Here is a 20,269-nt window from a genome sequence, read left to right on the forward strand (position 1 = left end):
CCACTAGATGAGGAACAGCTGACCCTCCTAAAACAAAGACCTCTAGATAGGCTGACTAGATTCACCAGAAGGGCAAGTAGTGGGGAATGGCTTGGGGTGCCAACAACACAGCAGACAGTTACAGGGATTATCAGAGTATAAGGGCTCTAGTCAGGGGAGGGAGGCTATGGGAGGGTGCTACCTGGGAAGTGGGTTTATAAAAAAAATTCTTCAAAGCATAAAAATTTTGCTCCTTAATAACTAGTAGACGTGAAAAACATTACCATTGAAATATACCTGCTGACTTTATATCCATGCTTAGATGCTAAGGAGCTCAGAAAGTAACAGACTATGACTAGTAATAATCAGATATATAGAGATTAGAAACACATGTTCAAACATCTTAATGTCAATTGCATTGAAAATGAATTTTTCTGTATGAAACTTTTAATAATGAAATGGAAATCTTGTTTAAAGGTTAAAACCCCACTTAATTTTATGTCTTATAGGGTTTATACTGAGCAAAATATTGTATAACTGTAACAATTCAACTGTAAACCTAAAAATTATAGCCAATTTTGAAAAAGATGTATCTTAGCTCAGAAAATTATTATTGAATATGTCAATGCTGTTGTAATGAAATGCTTCTTCTAAGTATGTGGTTTGTCCTAGTTTGTTTCTTCATTGCTGTGACAAAACACTCTGACCACTACCAACTTGGGGAGGAAAGGGTTTATTCAGGTTACATCTCCCAGGTCATAGTTCATCAGGGAGCCCAAGGTAGGAACTCAGGGCAGGAACCTGGAAGCAGGAGCTGGAGCACAGGCCATGGAGGAACACTGCTTACTGGCTTGCTCCCCTGGCCCCTGCTCAGTCTGCTTTCTTATGCTACACAGGCCCACCTGCCCAGGGATGGCACCACCCACAGTGGGCTGAGCCCTCCCACATCACTCATCAAGAAGATGCCCCTCAGACATGGCCACAGGCCAGTCCAATAGAGGAAATTTCCCAATTGAGGCTCCCTCAACCCAGGTGTGTCAAGTTTGACACTAAAACTATTCAGCACATGGTTATTAAATAAATAATAAACTGAAAAAGGTGGTTTCAGCAGAGGATGAGTTCGATAATCAAGTAGATCAGATGACCCATTCTGTGGATAGTCAGCCTTTTTCTCCAGCTATCCCTGTCATTGCTCAATGGGCCCATGAACAAAGTGGCCATGGTGGCAGAGACAGAGGTTATGCTTGGGCTCGACAGCATGGACTCCCATTCCCAAAAGCTGATCTGGCTACAGCTGCTGCTGAGGGCCAGATCTGCCAACAGCAGAGGCCAACACTAAGCTCCTGATATGGCACTATTCCCCATGGTGACCAGCCAGCAACCTGATGGCAGGTTGACTACATTGGACCACTTCCATCTTGGAGGGGACAGTGCTTTGTCTTTACAGGAATAGACACTTATTCTGGTTATGGATTTGCCTTTCCTGCATGTAATGCTTCTGCCAAAACTACCATCCAGGGACTTACTAAATGCCTTATCCACAGTCATGATATCCCACACAGCATTGCTTCTGACCAGGGAACTCACTTCACAGCTAAAGAAGTGTGACAGTGGGCCCATGGTCATGGACTCTACTGTTCTTACCATGTTCCCCACTATCCTGAAGCAGTTGGCTTGATAGAATGATAGAATGGCCTCTTAAAGACATACAGAGCCAATTAGGTGACAATAGCCTGGAGGGCTGGGGCAGGGTCCTCCAGAAGGCAGTATATGTTTTGAATCAGTGTCCAATATATGGTACTGTTTCTCCAGTATCCAGGGGTAGAAGTGGGAATTATTCCACTCATTATCACCCCTAGTGACCCACTAGGAAAATATTTGCTCCCTGTACCTGTGACTTTGCATTCTGCTTCTTGTGCCTGCTTGAAAATGTGAGAGCTTAGGTTCTGCTCCTACACCAGACACCTCTGCCGCCGTGCCTCCCAGCCATGGTAGACTCTTGGCTCTTTTGAAGCATAAGCTAAATAAACTCTTCCTTTTAATCACAGCAACAGAAAAGTAACTAACACAGATATGTATCTCACACTCTGACTTCATTTCTGTTTTCATAGTATTTAGAATACTCTTGGAAGAATGGGATCAACCTGTGTATTTTGGGGGCTTATAACACAGTTGAAGTCACAGTATCATGTACGAAGCTTCTACATTTATGAATTTGTAATGAAAAGGAGAGATTTTAGTCAAAAGTTCTCTTGTAGCATATTTTCTATTTACTAACTGCTAAGTTTGGACTGTCATTCTACTTATCAACCAGGTGGTCCCACTTACCTACAGGTGGAGATCATGCCATTTTACCAAGAAGTTCAAATTACACAACATAAAAGAAAGAAAGCTGGAGGCACCAAAGTTGCGGGCTACATGGCGTTATGGAACTCAGCATCCCACTGTGTTGGATACTCAGCTGGAACACTTTTATTAGTAATTCTAAAGTCAATTTAAATTTAGACTGTAATAAATCTAAATTTTCTTTATTTGTGGCCACATATTGCTCTGTATAAATTCCTGAAAGGTAAAGAAAGTGGGTTGCAATTACAGGTGGAAATAGTCGTGCACCCAACAGCTGAGGACCAGGAGTATTGAATCTTTGTGGGCTCTGAAGATTTTCTTGCTTTTCACAGTGTCTGGGGTCGCTGATCCTCTAAAGTGGGGTCACCTGATTTGAGCTTAGATTTCAATTTATGACTGATTCAAGTTCACTAACAGATTTTCCAGAATAGAAGAGGGGCGGCACAAAGCTGCAGACTGCATGTGCAGACTGTGCTGGCAGAGGGAGGATCAGAGCTGCCACACAGCGGGACAGTGGTCCCCAAACATGGTGAAGGCGATACCAACACTTTGAGGTAATAGGAGGGACCGAAAGCCTCTAAAACAGTAAAAACCGATATTAGGACAGAAAATATGTACACTTCCTAGTTCGGATTGTTGTAGTAAAGTCACAGACTGACTTCACATAAAATGACAGAAATTTACCTCTTCCAGGTCTGTAGGGAGGAAGCTGGAGAGGAAGTGTCAGCATGGTAGAGGCCTAGTGAGACCCTGCCCAAGAACAGTAGACTTCTACTTCCGGTTGTATCCGGACATGGCATAACAAGAGTGAGGAAGCAAGCTCTCCTCTACCTTTTATGAGAGCACTAACCACTCACGAGGACTCCACCTTCTACCTTATCTAATCTCGGTAACTCCCCAGAGATGACCTGTCTTCGAACCCCTACACGAGTGGACAGGCCATGCATACATACAAATTTCAGGGGCACAAACATTCTAAAACAGTGTGTGTGTAAAGATCAGGAACATTCTCGAATTTCATGAGCATTTTCTAACCAGTGACTGCCCACTGTAAACTTTTTGGAATAGATTATAGGGAACATGGAGATGCAGCAGGGCCCAAAAGCAAAATGTGGGTTGTATCACAAGTGACACCTATAGATAGTATTTTTATTAATGCTTTAGTAAGGATATTAGAATTTAATGTGAAATTTTATGTTCTGTTAGATTGTGATTAGTTCACTTAAATCACGAAATTGAGTACTTACCAGTGATAAAGTTTGGGTTGGTTCTATTCAGTAAGGAAGTCATAGAAAATGCATGTTAAGTCACTGAAGACAGTGTCTCTTAGGCATTGATACCATGGAATCATTTTGGGTGGTCTCTAATAGGATACTGGAATTGGTCACTCTGTAGAGTCTTATTTGGGGCTTATAAATCATCCTTGGGCTATTGAAGGTGGCTTTGGTCAGAGCAGGGCCCACGAGATTCTCATGGGTTACTAAGAATACCTTTCCTAATAGAGTTGGTGCATAATCCTATTGCCACCTTACAGAAAGCAATGTAATGAGATTCTTTATAAAACAAAATATACTTATCACTTAAGTAAATATTGTAGAGAATGGAAAAGAGAATTATGATTGGCCATCCATGATATGAATGTCAGAACCCATCTGAACCCAGATTCTTTGGTTACCTGGGGTTCAGACAGTGGCCATGTATCTATGAAGAGGCTAGGATCAGAGTCTTCCTGTTTGGGAGCCCAGGGACGAGGTGACCTCAGCCAAGCTGTGCTGGAAGGATGGGGTCATCCTTCAGGGGCTGCATCAACTCTTGTACACCATGACCTCAGACCATACGGGAGACTGAACGTCAGTGAGCTGCATGGAGAGGTCCAGTGCTTAGGCATGGTGAAGGCACAACCCTTTCTAAATGGCTTAAGTTTCCTGTATTTTCAGACCATAGGGACAGTGATGAGAAAAGCCTCAAGAGAGAGATGATGGCTTCCTGCTTATTTGGCAGTTAACAATCAATGTAACAATCAATGTAACAATGTAACAATCAGTTGGAAAAAAAAAATAAAAGAGACAGGAGATTTTGGACCCCAGAGTTTGAGGCCTGATAGATGCAGAATGATTTAGCTCACTGCTGTACATTCAGGCCTTTTCAACTAACTTGTTTATTGTCTTTGAAAGTCCTATAGGAATCTCTCCAAATACTGTGGTGAGCAGATACCTAGATCACGTGGACATTAACTGACCAGTGCACCCTTGTTTCATCAGGAAACATTAGGTAAGGAGCCTTTTAGAACAGTCGTCTATAAATTATGCACTCTGTCCCTTCCAGTGGCAAATGCTGTATATGCCATTCACATATAAAACAAATAACGATTCTATATTTCATAGGGATTTTTTTTTGTGTGACAGTTGCAGCAAGTGTAAAATTAATGGATGTTGACTGTGAGGCAGTAAAGGATAAGACTGTGTGTTCCCAGGAAAGACATGCTTAGGATTTTCCTCTTTAAATCTGTTTTCCTTTAAGGACAATTTCAACAATTAAGAAAACAAAAAATTAAACAGTACTTTCTTTTCATGTGTTTTAGAATTGTTCTTAAAGAAAGATGCAGAGATGGAGCTAAGCCTTACAACTGCAATTTCAGTTTTCTGGACGCCTGCAACGCTAGCTGCAGGTTTGGGTATAGATCAGCAGTGTCAGCAGAACACTGTGTGTGCCCACAGCAACATAGGTGGTAGAGAGATGGTGCTGGGGTGCTGGGAAGCTCAGGGTACTGAGACGGGCTTTGGCATCAGTGACACTGTTAATCATCCATCCTGCTTCAATGTTGCATTCGACAGCAGTACAAACAGAAATTCCAGGCTTTCCCTCAGATCTTGCTCATACTCCGTCTGTCTGAAGCAGTGCTTGAATAACTGCACTAGCTAACACTGTTTTGTTTCTCTTGTGTGCTCAGGGACCAAAGGCTTTGTTCCACTGTCATCTCTCCACTTAATCCTGTGCAAAGAGAGCATTTCAGGAAGATGGGGTACCTGGATGCTCCATCATCCAGTTCCTCCTCAAGGAACTCAGGTGAAACACCCTGGGCATTTTTGCTACCCACCATGCATTATACAGATAACTCCTCTCTCTCACACTCTCTTTTTAATAAACCCTCAACTCACAGTCTAGTCGAACCACAGAATCACTGCTAGTGGCTCCTTCTTTTTTCTTTTTCCTTGTGGACCAGCTCACAGAAGACTCAGATTTAGGAGCTGTGAATGCTGGCTGGGGATCTCCAAATACCATAGGTTTTCCTGAAGCAATCCACTTAGGTCTTCCTTTTCATAAAAAGGAGAGGGAAGGGAGGGAAGGTGGGAAGGGAGAAATGGAGAAAGAGGAGGGAAGAAGAGAGGGGAGAGAGAGAGAGAGAGAGAGAGAAAGAAAGAAAGAAAGAAAGAAAGAAAGAAAGAAAGAAAGACTGCAGTAGTGTAGTGTTTTGGATAGAACTTGTGAATGGAAACAGTGCCCTCTTCAGGATACTTAGATTACTGAGATGCAATTGCTTTTACAACAGAAGGTGTTTACATTTTTTTTTCTTTAGAAAAATGAAAATTTAAGAATCTCACTGATTCCACAAGACTTTTTCAAGCTACATCAATGGAATAAACAAACAAATAAGAGAAAAACACCCACATGTGCATCTAGGCTTCAAGCATCTAGGGTGTGAGGGGACTGAATCTTGCGAGGATGCTTGGTTCTTTCACTTCTACGCATTAGCCTCTTTCACTCAGAGTACGTGCCACCACAAGGCAGGAGACACAACTACAAAAATTTCCTGGGCTGAGGTTTATTTCACAGTCTAGTCACCAAATAAATACTCAGGTTCCTCTGCCTAATTTCAAATTTAAAAAAATTCTGGGATAAAGTTTTGATGACCTCTATTGGAGTTTGCTTTCCAGAGGATTAATTTGAAGCTAGAGGGGCAATTTGCCCAGGTGTAGTACTGGTGGCTCAGTGGGGCGAGAGTTGATCACTGGGCATTGGCAGTTCATCACATCCGTATCATGGTCTTAGGGGTTATCTTTTTTTTTTTTCTTAAGGGAGGGTTTATTTTAGTTCATATCTCAAAGGTACAAGCCATCATGGTCAGAAAGACATAGCAGGCAGAGCCTGAGGTAGCTGGTCACATTGTATCTATAGTCAGGAAGCAGAGCTAGAGGAACAGGAACACTGGTCCTCACAAATCTGAACTTGGATCCTTTTTCTTATGGGTATTACTTTGGATAAAGCCACAGATATTTAATACTTACAGTGTTATCATTAGTATTAAAATTTAATACTGCAATTTTAATTCTTAGTTCTTTGACATGGAAATTATTTAGACTATTATGTTGTTAATTCTTTTTGTACTCATTTACTATTTTTAATTATTAATTTCTAGCTTTATTGCATTCTTTTCAGAGAATGTGTCTTATCTGAATCTTTTTGATTGTCTATGTACACTTGTTTTAGGTATGTCTTTAATAGAAAGTTATTTCTTCTGTTTTCCTCTTTCTTTTGCTAAGAAATGACTATTAATATGCCATCAAGTATTTATATTATGAACAAATTTTACTTCATATTTTCCTGTTGCAGTGTTGTTTATAGAACACGAATAAGGTTACCTATTCATTAATTCCTTCATTCATTTATATATTGACTCACTCATTTAGGAACTTCTCAAGTGACTGTTGCCTCGGGTTGAGCTGGTGTGCGACACTGTTCCTGGAGAGACATGCACTAATTGCTACTCATCCTAGAGAGGGAACCAAGAACAGACCTAAGCAAGGTTATTACTCAAATCCAACTTGGTGAACCAATGAGTGTTATTGGGGTTACGTACAGGAATATGGGTGCGCAGTTACTTGGAGGAGCAGAAATGACTCAAGGCTGGTATCACCAAAAGCTCACCCTGGCATGGGTGACAGCTCGCTACAGCAGGGACTCTGGGGCACACCACACAACCTGCAGGCAGTTCAACAGGCTGGAGAGTGTCTGGGCAGCTCAGCTGGTCTGAGGGTCTCTCAGCAGTGCTTAGGGCTTATATAAACTTGTGGAAGGCTCATGAATGTGGTCAGTTCCAGGGACTTCATGAAGCTACCGAGTTGTTTAATTCTTGAGTCTTAATGAGCTTCTCTGCAGGATGGAATGCTTCCTCTCCCTTTGGGACATCCTGAATCTTAACAAGCTTCCCTCCAAGATGCAATGCTTTATTTCAGGAAATTGCTACACAACGCGAGCTCTTAAACAATTGCAATGAGGCAGACTTCATTTCGGATATCATGAAGTGTGATGGCTTTATAGAAGGTGACACTAACTTTCAGTGTTTCCCATTAATGTGAAGATATTGTTATAAAAGATGTATAGGTACTGAGGGAGGATTAAAGGCAGATTCATGGGTCTCAGGGTCCATGTAAGGCTTCACTGAAGAAGCAACATTTAAGCTGAAAGTGACATGTTTTTGAATCTGAAATCAGATAGTGTTAGGGTTCTGGCAAGATACTCATGGTACACACAGTTGTGTAATTTGAGGAACAAGGTACCAGTTCTAAACAAACAGAAGTGTAAACAGAGTAAAGCCTACAGTGTTACATTCTGGGACAAGCATCACTCCGTGTACTGAGTGAGAGAGGAATGGTTATCAGAACTGGAAACAGGCTATTTGGAAAGGCCCCTTTAAGAAGCTGACCTTGTACTCATGGGTGAATGCCAGCCTATGTTAGTCTCAGGGAGGAAGCTGGGGAATATTCGCCTTTATCTGACACTTCCTACTGATCTCCGCAGCTGCTCCTCCTGGGTCCAAACCAGCTGGAAACCAGGAGGCAAGCGAGCTCATTGAAGTATTCCCTACAGATGTGGACAATGAGGTCAGAGAAGGAAGCCAGAGCAACAAAGGCTTTGTGAGCCTTGCTAATGACTTGTGTTTTTCTAGTTTTATTAATTATATTGGTTCACTGAGAATTTCGTAGTGTGTATATGCATTCTGATAATTCTCACCTATCCTGTCTTATCTCTCTCGTCTCCCTGAACCCCCTCCTCCCTATAAGTCTCTTTCCTATTCTCATCTTTTTGTTTTGTGACCTAGTGAGTTTAACCAGAGCTATCTCACACTTGTATTTTTGAATGATAACTAACTAGAAGATGATCTTACTAAATTTATCCCAAAAACCTGGCCACAAAAGCCTGCCTTTGTTCATTTAGGGGCTGCCAGAGAGTTCCCTTGTCCTAGTGAAATCTCAGAAGGGACGACAGTTTTCTTTACTAGGGCAGGTGACGTGTTGATGAACTCAATTTGAGCATTTTCAAGTGAAATGTCTGTTAGGTGTGTGCTGGTGTGCTCTCACTAGGCTACGGATTTGTCAGTCTAGAGCAGTTAAATAGCAATTGAGATTGAAAAATCAGTGAATTCTTCTAGAATCTGCACATAACCTAGAAGAAGTGTTAGGAGCCCCAGAATTCAAGAAATTGGTAGAGAGGGTACAGCCCTTGAGGGAGAGAGAGAACTGGAAAGGCAGGAGGAAAACCTAAAGAGTTTTATGGAGAGTGAGGCTCTTGAATTGACAAGTGAACTCCCTTGTAGCTCCTAAGTAGTCAGGCTTTTGCTTCTAGGATGTCAGGACATATTTGGCAAGGTCACTTCAAGTAAGAGACAACTTCACACCGACATTGTGAGGATTTATTTATCTCCATAGAAATATGAAACCTTTCCACGAAGGTACGGAATGAAAGAATTTGCTTCATGCAATATTTCTATGTGTGCAGATTATGTTTCTGTGAAGCTCCTCTTCAAAGTGGGATGTGCCAGATGGTTATGAAGAAAGGTATAATACACTCCTTAAAGTTTGAAACTGTTACTATAAATTAATCATCATCTTTCTCTTGCCTTCATGGCCAAATTCAGACTATCAAAAATTTATTAGGAATATTCCAAGGTATGTGGCTCCTTAGAGTTTTTCTGACAATATTTGAATGCTCATAATGTTCTTAAGATTATAATCGTAAATAAATAATGGCCAGTTACCTTTTTGTCCAAAACAATTGCATACAGAATCAGGATTTTGTAACTTAAGAAACTGATTATCTGATTTGATGACAGAATACCCTTAAACGTGGCAAATGCTAATATTTTAGTACAAGTTGGGAGTGGGACTGTGCCCAGGTTTATTAAAGTCCTTGCTGAAAAAAACTAATAAGGAAGGACTGATTTCACAAGCGCATACAAGAAAAAATTATGAATAAATATCAAAATAAAATACTGTTAGTATTGACACTACAATCTGTGGTTAATTTCTCTTAATTTATAACACCTTTTTTATTTTTGTAGATTAACTTCCAACTCAACAGAAATGTAAAGACAGCTTTCTCTCAGCAACAGATTGCTAGGTAAATAAGTTGTGACAGTCAAGTTGTAGTTGCTAAGAACGTCACATTGGTGTTTCCCTTCTCCCCTCCAAAGCCAGACATTATTGCTTTCTTTCCCCCAGACTGGGATAGCTTTTTCTTTCATAATGTTATTAATGAGCGACCATGACATTTCAAGCTGCCCTTCCTAAGATAAAGACATATGTTTGAATAATTTCATGTTAGGTAAGAACTCAGTCTCCCATAATTTTGTAACTTGTCAACAATTCTTTTAACAAGTCAGAAATGCCAAACAGTTTCGGGGAATTTATCAGATTTACTGAAACAAGTTCCTTTGAAATCTCCTGTAAATCTTCCTCAAATCTCACTTAATGAATACTGGCTGAGAATGTGTCCATACATTTAGAGCAGTCTAACACTGATCTAGTCAGAGAAGGCATGCAGGTTAAGGAACTAATTTCGAATCTTCAACTTTGTGTTGTTACCTCCTTTGGTCTAAGAATTTGATTGTGGTTTTCATTTCCTTTCTATCATTTCCCAACTGCCGTTGTCCACTTGGTACAAAAGGAATAATTTACAGCAATGTCTTCCAGTTTAAAATCTTGGAGGCAGGAACACAGAGAGAAGGTACTGGAATCAGGGAAGCCTCTTTGAATGCAGAAATCTTAAATCTCAGCCAAGTCATTGTTTTAAGAAACGTACTTCCAAAAAATGTTTCCTTTTCACATTAAAAGTTATTAAAAACTATACATATTCATGGTGTTTTGACGAACAGTTGGGAATGAGACCGTGCCCATGTTGTTTTGATCAAAGGTATACTAACATTTTATTTATAGTAATCTAGAAAACATAATCTTTAATAATTTGTGACAGTATGGTCAGAGGCAAATGGAAAAAAGTAAACTTCATGCCCGTTTTAGTACAGATGTTTTGGGTGATAATCAAAAGACTTATACACAAAAATATATTCCATGAAAATTAGATTCTGTAGAACCTGATGGAAAGGTGATTTAAAAGAGCAATATAAAACCTTCAACTGCTAATGAAAAAGAGCTTTCTCACAAATTCTGTTAGATGTTAGTGCCTATAAAGTCATTTAGGAATTATAATTGCATTGACTATATTTAAAATTGTTATATGTTTCATTTGAAAATGACAATATTTATATTACAGTGGAGTTGACAACCTTTGTAGCTATTCAAACATTTTAACCAATGGTAAAATATTACAGATAACATCTTAAAAATGTGTGAAGTTTGTGTAGCTTTCCACTGTCTGCCGTTAGTCTAATGCACTACAAACATGGACACAGTTTGACGACTGCAGAATTGCTGTCAGTCAGTGCAGTGGTCCTCCCGGATCTACTGTTTTGTTTTCTACTATTTTAGGGACTGTAATGGCCCCAAATGGAGTCCTCAAATTGTAATATCCAAAGTAACTTCATTTTCTTCATTTTGTATAAAGCAGTCAGTTTAAACTTCAAAAGCTAGAAAAATGGCTAGCTTCAAGGTCTGAACTTAGCTGCTTCCCCTTAGTAGAACGCTTTCTTTGGAGTAGCTGACCTTGGTCACCTCCCAGACACTGCAGCTGTGCTTCTTGCCTGGCCAAGAAGCCTAAGTAACAATAGTAATCAGAAAGTGCCTTCTCTATTAAGAGAAGGACTAACACAAGCTTGTTTTGGCTTCTGTAGTTTGCTTATCTGCTAACTTGGGCATCCTGACCTACTCAGGACCATCTGGCATTACTCATGTGTGATGACATTCTTACTGCATTTGTGGTTTTTGCCTTTATAAGTTAGTTTCACCCTCCCCTCGGGGCCATGGGTCCTGAATCTGACTAACAGACCACAGACAGCTATGGCTCTAATAAATTTGACCAATTATAATTTGAATTGGGCCAGGTGGTTTCAAACTAACAGGAAAACTGCCCTTCAAATATAGGAGATAAATTCCAGAAACAATTCAGAAATTAAAGGTTTTTACTATAGTATATTATAGTTCTCTTTTTTAGATTTTCAAAATTTATTCATTGATTTATTAATTCTGAGGATTTCTGAACCCCTGTCCTATCTCCAACCCCACCTTACTACCCCTGCCCAGTTTCATTATTATTTTTTTTTTGAGGCTTATTGAACCTAATTTGTGTCCTCGGATGTTCTTGCATGGTCCATTCCCTGCAGCTTGATCAACCCACCCTTAGAGAAAACTACTTCTTTTCTTCTAGCAGCTATCAGTTGCCAATAGTTCCCCAGCTAAAGCCGAGAGCTTCTTGTCAACCTCCCCACCTCCATGCTGGGATTTTGTCTGGTTCGAGATTACATAGTTCTTGTGCATACTGTCACAATTGCTATAAGTTCATATGAGCAATTTCCCTGCTGTCTGGTAAACACTGTTTCCTTAAGGCACCCACCACCTGTAGCTCTTACAATCTTTCTGCCTTCTCTTCCCCAAAGATCCCTGAGCCTTGGGAGGAGAAGGTGTGATTATAGATGTCCCATTCAGGGATGATCACTCTGCAGTCTCTTATTTTCTGCACATTGACCAGTTGTGGGTCTCTGTGTTAATCTCCATCTACCGCAAGAAAAAGCTTCTCTGGTGAGATCTGAGAGACGTATTAATGTATGGGCACAACAATAAGCCATTAGGAGTCAGTTTAATTCTATGGCCCTTTGGCAGAATAATAGCAGCAGATTCTGCCCTATCGCTTGTGACCTGTCTAGTCACAGGTCTAGACCTGATAATAGTGCCGGGTATGGGCTTCATCTTGTGAAGCGGTCCTTAAATCTGAGCAGAAGGTGGTTGGTTACTCCAGTAACATTTGTGTCAGCATTGCACTAAAGGGCATATCTTGTTAGGCCAGATTGTAGCTTTCATGATTCATAGCTGGGCAAGTTTGATTACTTTTTCTTCTGGTAGCATGCATAGCACCTTTTAGCACTATGAAAATTAGCTCATAGATATGAAGCTTTGGGGTCAGTACCAGCTTGATTTCTCCTTGTTTGTTCTATGGCTCACATATGTGGTTTCTTCAGCAATAGGGTCTTGCTGTCAAGTTCTGGCAGGTAGCTAAGAGCAATGGCAATATCCAGTATTGTTTGAGAGTCTATGGAAGCCCCCTGATCAACAACTCCAAAGAAGAGGCAGTCCATTTCTGGCCCTGGGCTTTCTATTTGCTAGCTTGTGGTGTCTGGTAGGACCATTGAACCCTATAACAACAGGGAAACTCCATCTAAACTCTTTTTATATACAATATAAAAATGTATATACAATATGTATGTATATACTTTAAGAAGCTTGTATAGTAGTAGGTTTGCATACTAGCTTTCAAAAGGCATTTAGTGTTATTTATCCCTATGCAGACTCCCTCTTACATTCTACACTTATTGTGTGTGAGCACGTGTGTGTGTGCATGTGCCATGGTCCATGTATGGAGGTCAGAAGACAGCTTGCAGTAGTCAGTCTCCTTCTGCCATATGGATCCTGAGTCTTGAACTCACATTGTCGGGCTTAGTGGTAGGCACTTCTACTCACTGAGCTACCACCCAGGCTCTTATGATAGTTATTTTTTTTATTACTTACTATTGTTCTTAATATCTTATCATTCCTAATTTATAATTTAAACTTCACCATGGAGGTGTTTGTACATATATCTGATGAAAGCACATTATAAATGGGGGTTCAATATTATTTGTAGTTTCAGGCATCCAGTGAGGTCTTGGAATATGTTCTCCAAGGGTTGGGGTACTAATTATATGTCCACGTTTAATCCCCTAAGCACTTTTAAAATTTGTATCTCCTACAGCCTTTGGTGGTGTCAGTCCTGTTGAAATTCATGCAGCTTCTCAAATGTTTCCCCTTAGTTGTGAATTCAGGAGAAGCAAGATAGAAACAGGAGCCTTTAGATTCAACATGCTCACCTTTCTCAGTTCATAAATGTTATGTGCTAGAAGTTACCCAACAGGGATTCTCAGCTCCAGCAAAGAGGCATCTACGGCAGATGCCACTGGATTATCTTCTTTGTCCCCTTGATAAGCAGAAAGTGTTTCCCTCTGTCAAAAGATGCTTAAACTTTGATTGTTGAAGTCAATGGAGAAGCTGATTGCTGTGACAGAAGGAATTCAGCAGTAAAGGTTACAAAGCAAAGCACTCAAGTCACAGAGAGGGGACATGGAAATTCCAGGCTCTTGGCTTTGTTAACCACCAAAGCAGGCTTCAAGTGTAACAATGTTAACATAGTAGCCATAGGGATTAACAAGTTGAGTGTACTACTTGAGGGTTCTGCCCTGACCAAGCTCTTAAGCAAAGACTAAGATTAATACAGGCACAAAATCAGTGGAGCAGGAAAATAATTTGGGATGAGAATAGGGCAGGGGTAGTATCAGATTAATTCATATGTCAGAGTTTTAATTTACCTTTAGATGTCAAATTTTTGGTCTTTCGTTAGTTGTTTTCCAATGGCGTGACATTGGCATGACATAGTTTTCTTTTTGACATGTGATACGGTATTGTTTCCCCATCAGTAGGGGTGCTGTTCACAGTGTTAAGTTTAATGAGTGGGTTGGCCTTTGGTATAGACATTAGCACTGTATGTGGGGAGAGTCACACTGATATAAGAGAATGCCCCACGGAGATCCTTGTTGCACCAGCAGGCGAGGGATGGACATTTCCCTATCTTCATTATCTCCAGTAAAAATGAAGAAATGGGACTGAATAAGAAAAAAAAAAGATTCTTTATTTTCCATTTCCTTCTATTTTCCTCCTCAACTGATTTTCATGAGAATATCTGTAGGAAAGTTCCCCCAGAGAAAGATTTATAATGTGAGGAGGAAAAGAAGGTGCTTAATCCTAGGGTTGGGGAGATTGTTGCTGCTAAATCTGAGGATCTGAGGTCCATCCTTGGAACCCACATGGTAGATAGAAGAAAACTGAGTCCTTCAAGTTGTCTGTCTGACCTCCGCAGGTGCAATATGACACCCACACCCACATCCACACCCACCCTTCACCCCCCAATGTAAAAAAATAGAAGTTTGTAAGCCTAGAGCCAGAGCAGGTTCAGAAAGCAAGTTGAGCATTTCACTCAAATTTTTGGGTCCTATTTTCTGTGTCACTCAATCCTAGAATCTGAGGCACCAGAACTATCCCCTCTCCTTACTCCTGTGGAAGAATGCCTTTGAGGGTAGGGTAGGGTGGAGCTCGGGGCTCCCACTCTGCCCTTGGTCTGTGGCCACCTCCCGTTGATACTGCCACTGGTCTTCAGCAGAGGTTTCTACTTCAGTGATGGAAGAAAATGTTACTCTAATCTGGGAGGCCTGAACTATTTTACTTTCTTTCCATACTATCCACAGATATGTTTGAGAGGAAGCAATGCAGTCCTTCATTTCAGTAAGTTACACAAAAGGAGTGTAGCAGGAAAGCCACCCAAACAGAGCAAGTCTTCTACCTGAATTGCCTCAATCCTGTGCTTGGAAAGTGGGAACTGAATTTGCCCCTAACAGGCAAAAGAAAATTGTGAGCAACAGGAATGTGGTTTGCTTAGATGAATGATTGGAAGCTTTGACTCTCTAGACCAGGACAAGAGACGAGAGCATACCAGTGTTTTCTTGCTATTTGCTATAACTTGGATATGAAATAACTTAGAATTTGTTATATCTTCATGCATCCAAGTATAATGCCAGGTTCAATGCCCAGCCATGTAAATGTCCTTTATCTCTCCATGGCATTCATTCATCCTCCCAGCTACTCATTCCTCTCACTGAATTTACTCAGCATGTCAGGTATTCTTAAAAGGGTCATATAGCACAATAAAATCTAGAGTAAAAACAAAAGAACTATAACAAGAAGAAAAGTAAGGTTAAAAACGTCCTTTGGATTGAATTTGAAATTAAAATATGTGCAATCAGCCACTGTTGTTAGAGTTGGTTTCTGAACTTTCCAGCACTCACTCTAAGAAGGAAAACAATCTGACAAATGGAAAGTATCTTGTCTATATGATAAAAGTTTCCAAGTGGTCTGTATATTAAATCACAGGAGGAATTTTTCTTATGGCCTCTCACAAAAAATGAGCTAATGTGTAACTTCTGTGTTTGATAAAGATTTACAGTATACCAATAATGATTACTACAGGACTATTGTTTATAAATATCTCCCACATGTGCCCTCTGGTTACAATAGTGGCATGACTGTTATGGGGGCAGCCAATCACTTTCTGATTAGCTGTGAGGCCTATTGCACAGTTGGGAACTCATGCCTGGTAATGTAAACCTGGTAAAAAGCCCATAGCTGGGGAGAAGTCCTGGAGAACCTACTACCACTGATTTTCTAAATGGTCATATTGTCAAATTGCCTTATAAATACTCCTGTTCATTTTCATAGATTAGTGCTGTGCTCAGCCTTGTTGGGGAGAAGGTTCTTACTGCACCAGACAGTGGTTAATGCAGAAACTTGTAAGTGATCAAAGTGATGAGAATACGTGATGGTGGAGTGCTCAGTCCTAAGTGGGATAGTTATAGACTCCCTTTCGAAGTTTAGGGAACATCGTGGAAGAGTGGGTGGAAAGAATGAAAGAGCTGGAGGATGGAGAGGTATGCAACAAAAATATGCTTTCTAGACATAGCCATGGTGCTCATGAACTCACTACAGCTGTGGTTACCTGCATAAGGTGGGGCTTGTCAGCATTTCGTCACTGACCCAGGAGAGGTCAATTAGGCTTCATCCCTCCCTGAGGAACTGTTGGCCGTTAATGGTTGCTGGAGGAAGGGGTGCTGTTTTCACCTTCTCTAGTGGTGTATCCAGTGATAAGCTGCTTATGCTCCAGTAGATAATCTCCAACCCACACTCATGGAAGAAGTTCTAATAAAACTCAGTGGGTTATGCACAAAAAGAAGACAAAATGCAGAGGGGTCTTGTTGGGAAGAAGAATGGTTTCAGCAGGAGATGGAGGGGGGACGAGAGAGAATAATGAGGGGATGTTAAGAATATGAAAATTCATTATATACCTGTATGAAACTATCAATGTATAAAAAATTCCCTCATGGTAAATTGCATATGAGAAAGCAGAGTTCTATGAAGTAAAAACATCATGATGTACTGATTGATAGGAGCTCTGCACTGAAACAGCCAAGATGAAGGTTAATTTGGACTAACGGGGACTTTGGTGGCTGAGAATCTCCAGGGAAATCAAAGGCTAAATATAATAGGATGGTAGGGATTATAGATCTCTCTGAGAGGAATAAATGTACATATTTCTCTCTCTCTAATACGTAATGCATACTTTATATACATATATAAGCAAGTCCATGCAATATATTCAACACACACACACACACACACACACACACACACACACACACACACACACACACACACACACACACACACACACACTGTTTATATTGCTTGGGGGGACTTTTTACATGAGTTTAGTTTTTAAAAACATTAAAAAATGACACTTTGTGTGTGTGTGTGTGTATGTGTGTGGTGTGTAGGTCAGAAGACAACTGGTGGGGGTAATTCCCTTCCCTCCACCATGTGACTCCTGGAGGTACAATCCAGGTTGTCAGGCCTGATGGCAAGCACCTCTACCCTCTGAGCCATTTTGCCAGCCTGAGTTTAGTATTTTAAAACGGAATAGGTTGAATATCGCAATGCCAGAGGCTGTATGCCGTTTGTTCTGCATTATGGTTTCTTATTTCTCTTTTAGTAAATGAGGTACTGGATTCTACATTTCCTAAATTATATCTGGAGCTGTGATAGAGATAACTCTTGACTCATTGTGCTGGAGAGCTTTAGGGTTAACTTGACACACCTGTGTTGAGGGAGCCTCAGTTGGGGAATTGTCTCCATTGGACTGGCCTGTGGCCATGTCTGTGGGGCATCTTCTTGATTGTTGAGTGATGTGGGAGGGCCCAGCCAACTGTGGGTGGTGCCACCCCTGAGCAGGTGGGCCTGTGTTACATAAGAAAGCAGGCTGAGCAGGGGCCAGGGGAGCAAGCCAGTAAGCAGCATTCCTCCATGGCCTGTGCTCCAGCTCCTGCCCTGAGTTCCTACCTTGGGCTCCCTGAGGAGCTGTGACTCAGGAGATATAAGCTGAATAAACCCTTTCCTCCTCAAGTTGATGTTGGTCAGAGTGTTTTGTCACAGCAATGGAGAAACAAACTAGGACACTCATTTTTAAAAATTTTATTATTTTTATTTTTATGTGTATGAATGTATTGCCTGCATGTATGTGAGTGCACCCCTGTCGTGCAATGCCACGGAGGTCAGAAGAGGGCTTTGGATTCCCCTGGAACTGGAGTTAAGGACGATTCATAGCCGCCATGTGGGTGCTGGGAATTGAACCCGGGTCCTCTGCAACAGCAGTGTGCTCTTAACCGCTGAGCCATCTCTCCAGCCCCTAGGACACTCATTTAATACATATTGAACAGTAAAGCTATGATTATCCTAAAGTCTTAAAAATGCTCACGTTTACTGTAGCTGTTTTGTTTCATATCTTGTGCCTGAATGCTAATGGCATATAGCAGTTTGATATGGCATTTCCAGAACATTATATTCTACATCTTTTTGCTCGTGTTTCATGATTTCTGGGGATTGGGTGGATTTGCAGCCTTGTCCTCATTTCTGCTCTGGTTCAGTTTGAACTTCAAAGATGCTCTAAGCCACTTCCCTCCTAGTATTTCGTTTTTACTGTTCTAAGATCTGATTCTATGCTTTCATTTTTGACCTACCTTAAGTCTTCAATGTATTGTGGGCCTTTTTTGATAATTCATGGTTACGTTTTAAGCAAAGTGAAATACTTGCTTTAGCCTTAATTGGCAGCTAGTTTTCTTCTTGCCTGCCTTTAACTCCTTTGTTTTTAAGAGTTACGGTAACTATTGTTTATGGTAAATATATGTGAGTTGATAAATAAAACTTTCACCTACAACGGAAATGATTGAATTATCTTTAAATAGTTTATGTGACTTAGAATGATTTTTTCCTGACTCCTCCAATTTATTCCTGTGAACACTCTTGGTGACTTAGGTTTAGAATATACTGGCTGGCTTAGTATAGCAAGTTATATCAGTCTGTCTCTTTCTTTGTTCAGAGTTTCAGTTTTTCAGAAATACAATTTAACACATCCACCAGCTAAACTTATTATTTCTTTTTAAAATTTTTAATTTTTTAATCATTAAGTATTTCTTATTCACCGTTTTATCTACTGAATACTTTGAAATGATTCTGAATCACCATATATGCTAAATTTCTGGTCAACAGAGCTTTTATATAATTAGGCAGTAGTTTTATTTTTCAATCTTTGGTTTCTCTGTTAAAATAGAAATTTGGGCAATTAAAAAAATTTCATGAGAATTAATATGTGAATTTACTGCCTTTTAATCATAAAAAGAGTTTGAAAGGAAACTAACAGAGTTGGGGTCATCTGCTGTTTCCTACCCATCATTTAGCTTTCTCCTAATGGCACCTTGGCTTTGTTTCGTAGAACTACCTCTTCCAGTTCCTCAGACCTGGACAGGTCACTCAAGGAGAGTCAGTACCACCGTGGCTCCTGGAATTACTAGGGAAGATGCTTGTATCTTCTTCTGGAGTTGGTAAGTTGGTAGTTATAATAGGCAAAATAATACTCACCCAAGGATGTCTATCTTTGCCTGTTTGGACTGCTAAAACAATAGTAACACAGATTCGGTGATTTTAAAAATGACATTTATTTCTCTCAGTTTTTGAGGCTGGAAGATATTAAGATTGGCTTCTCACTATAACCTCACGTAGGAAAGGAACAAGTGGGCCCTCAAAGGCCTCACTGTTCATGTACTAATTCTAATCATGAGACATCCATCCACCATCAAGACCTAGTAGTCACTTCCCAAAGGCCCCAACTCCTAAGACAATTTCTTTGGGTGTTGTGACTCCTACATATGAACCAGGATGACACAGCTTTCAATTGACAGCACTGACCATTTTCTAATCCTGGAATTTGTGACCATGTCAGGTTACACAGCAAAAAGGTGTTAGAAATGTGACTAAATTGAGGCTTTTAGAATGGGCTGACTATTCTGCAGCTCCAAGCAGTCTCCAGTTTAATCACCAGTGTCCTGATAAGAGACAGAAAAAGAGGATCAGGAAGGCCAGGAGGGTCTGAGGGGATGTGAGAATGGTTGCAGAGGTCAGAGTGACGCCATCTCTAGGTTTGAAGATTGAAAAGAGCTCAAGCTGAAGAATGCACTGACCTCTAGGAGTTATGAAAGGCTCAGACTTTCATGTAGTCTCCTGAGACTTGAGAGGGAACACAGCTCTGTCCACACCTTTGTCTTGGTTCAGTGAGACTTCTGATCTCCATGACTAGAAGACAATAAATTAACATTGTCCTTTTAGTCACTGTAGGAAACTAGTGAGCAAGATGTAACTCTGAGGCCCCTAGTGCTGTTTTGACCATCACTCTAGCCTGAATCTGTGAAAGTGACAGGCGTGTTGTTTGTGACATTATTTGAGTGTGTGGATCCAGTTTTGGATTGAGCTCTTCCTGAAGTAGTTTCTTTCTCTTTCTTCCCCTTCCCTCCCTCCCACCTCCCTCTCCC

The 20,269-nt window shown here is 40.6% G+C and overlaps 1 pseudogene and 1 gene segment (V, D, J or C); both read right to left on the bottom strand.

Annotated features, from left to right (window-relative positions):
- The window catches only part of LOC103739488, a 12,405-nt pseudogene extending 10,878 nt beyond the window's left edge, over positions 1–1,527 (bottom strand).
- LOC103739486 overlaps positions 1–20,269 on the bottom strand; it is a 478,332-nt gene that overhangs the window by 285,796 nt on the left and 172,267 nt on the right.

The sequence above is a fragment of the Nannospalax galili genome, unplaced genomic scaffold (genome assembly GCF_000622305.1).
Source record: "Nannospalax galili isolate Female #2095 unplaced genomic scaffold, S.galili_v1.0 scaffold1119, whole genome shotgun sequence".
Taxonomy (NCBI): Eukaryota; Metazoa; Chordata; class Mammalia; order Rodentia; family Spalacidae; genus Nannospalax; species Nannospalax galili.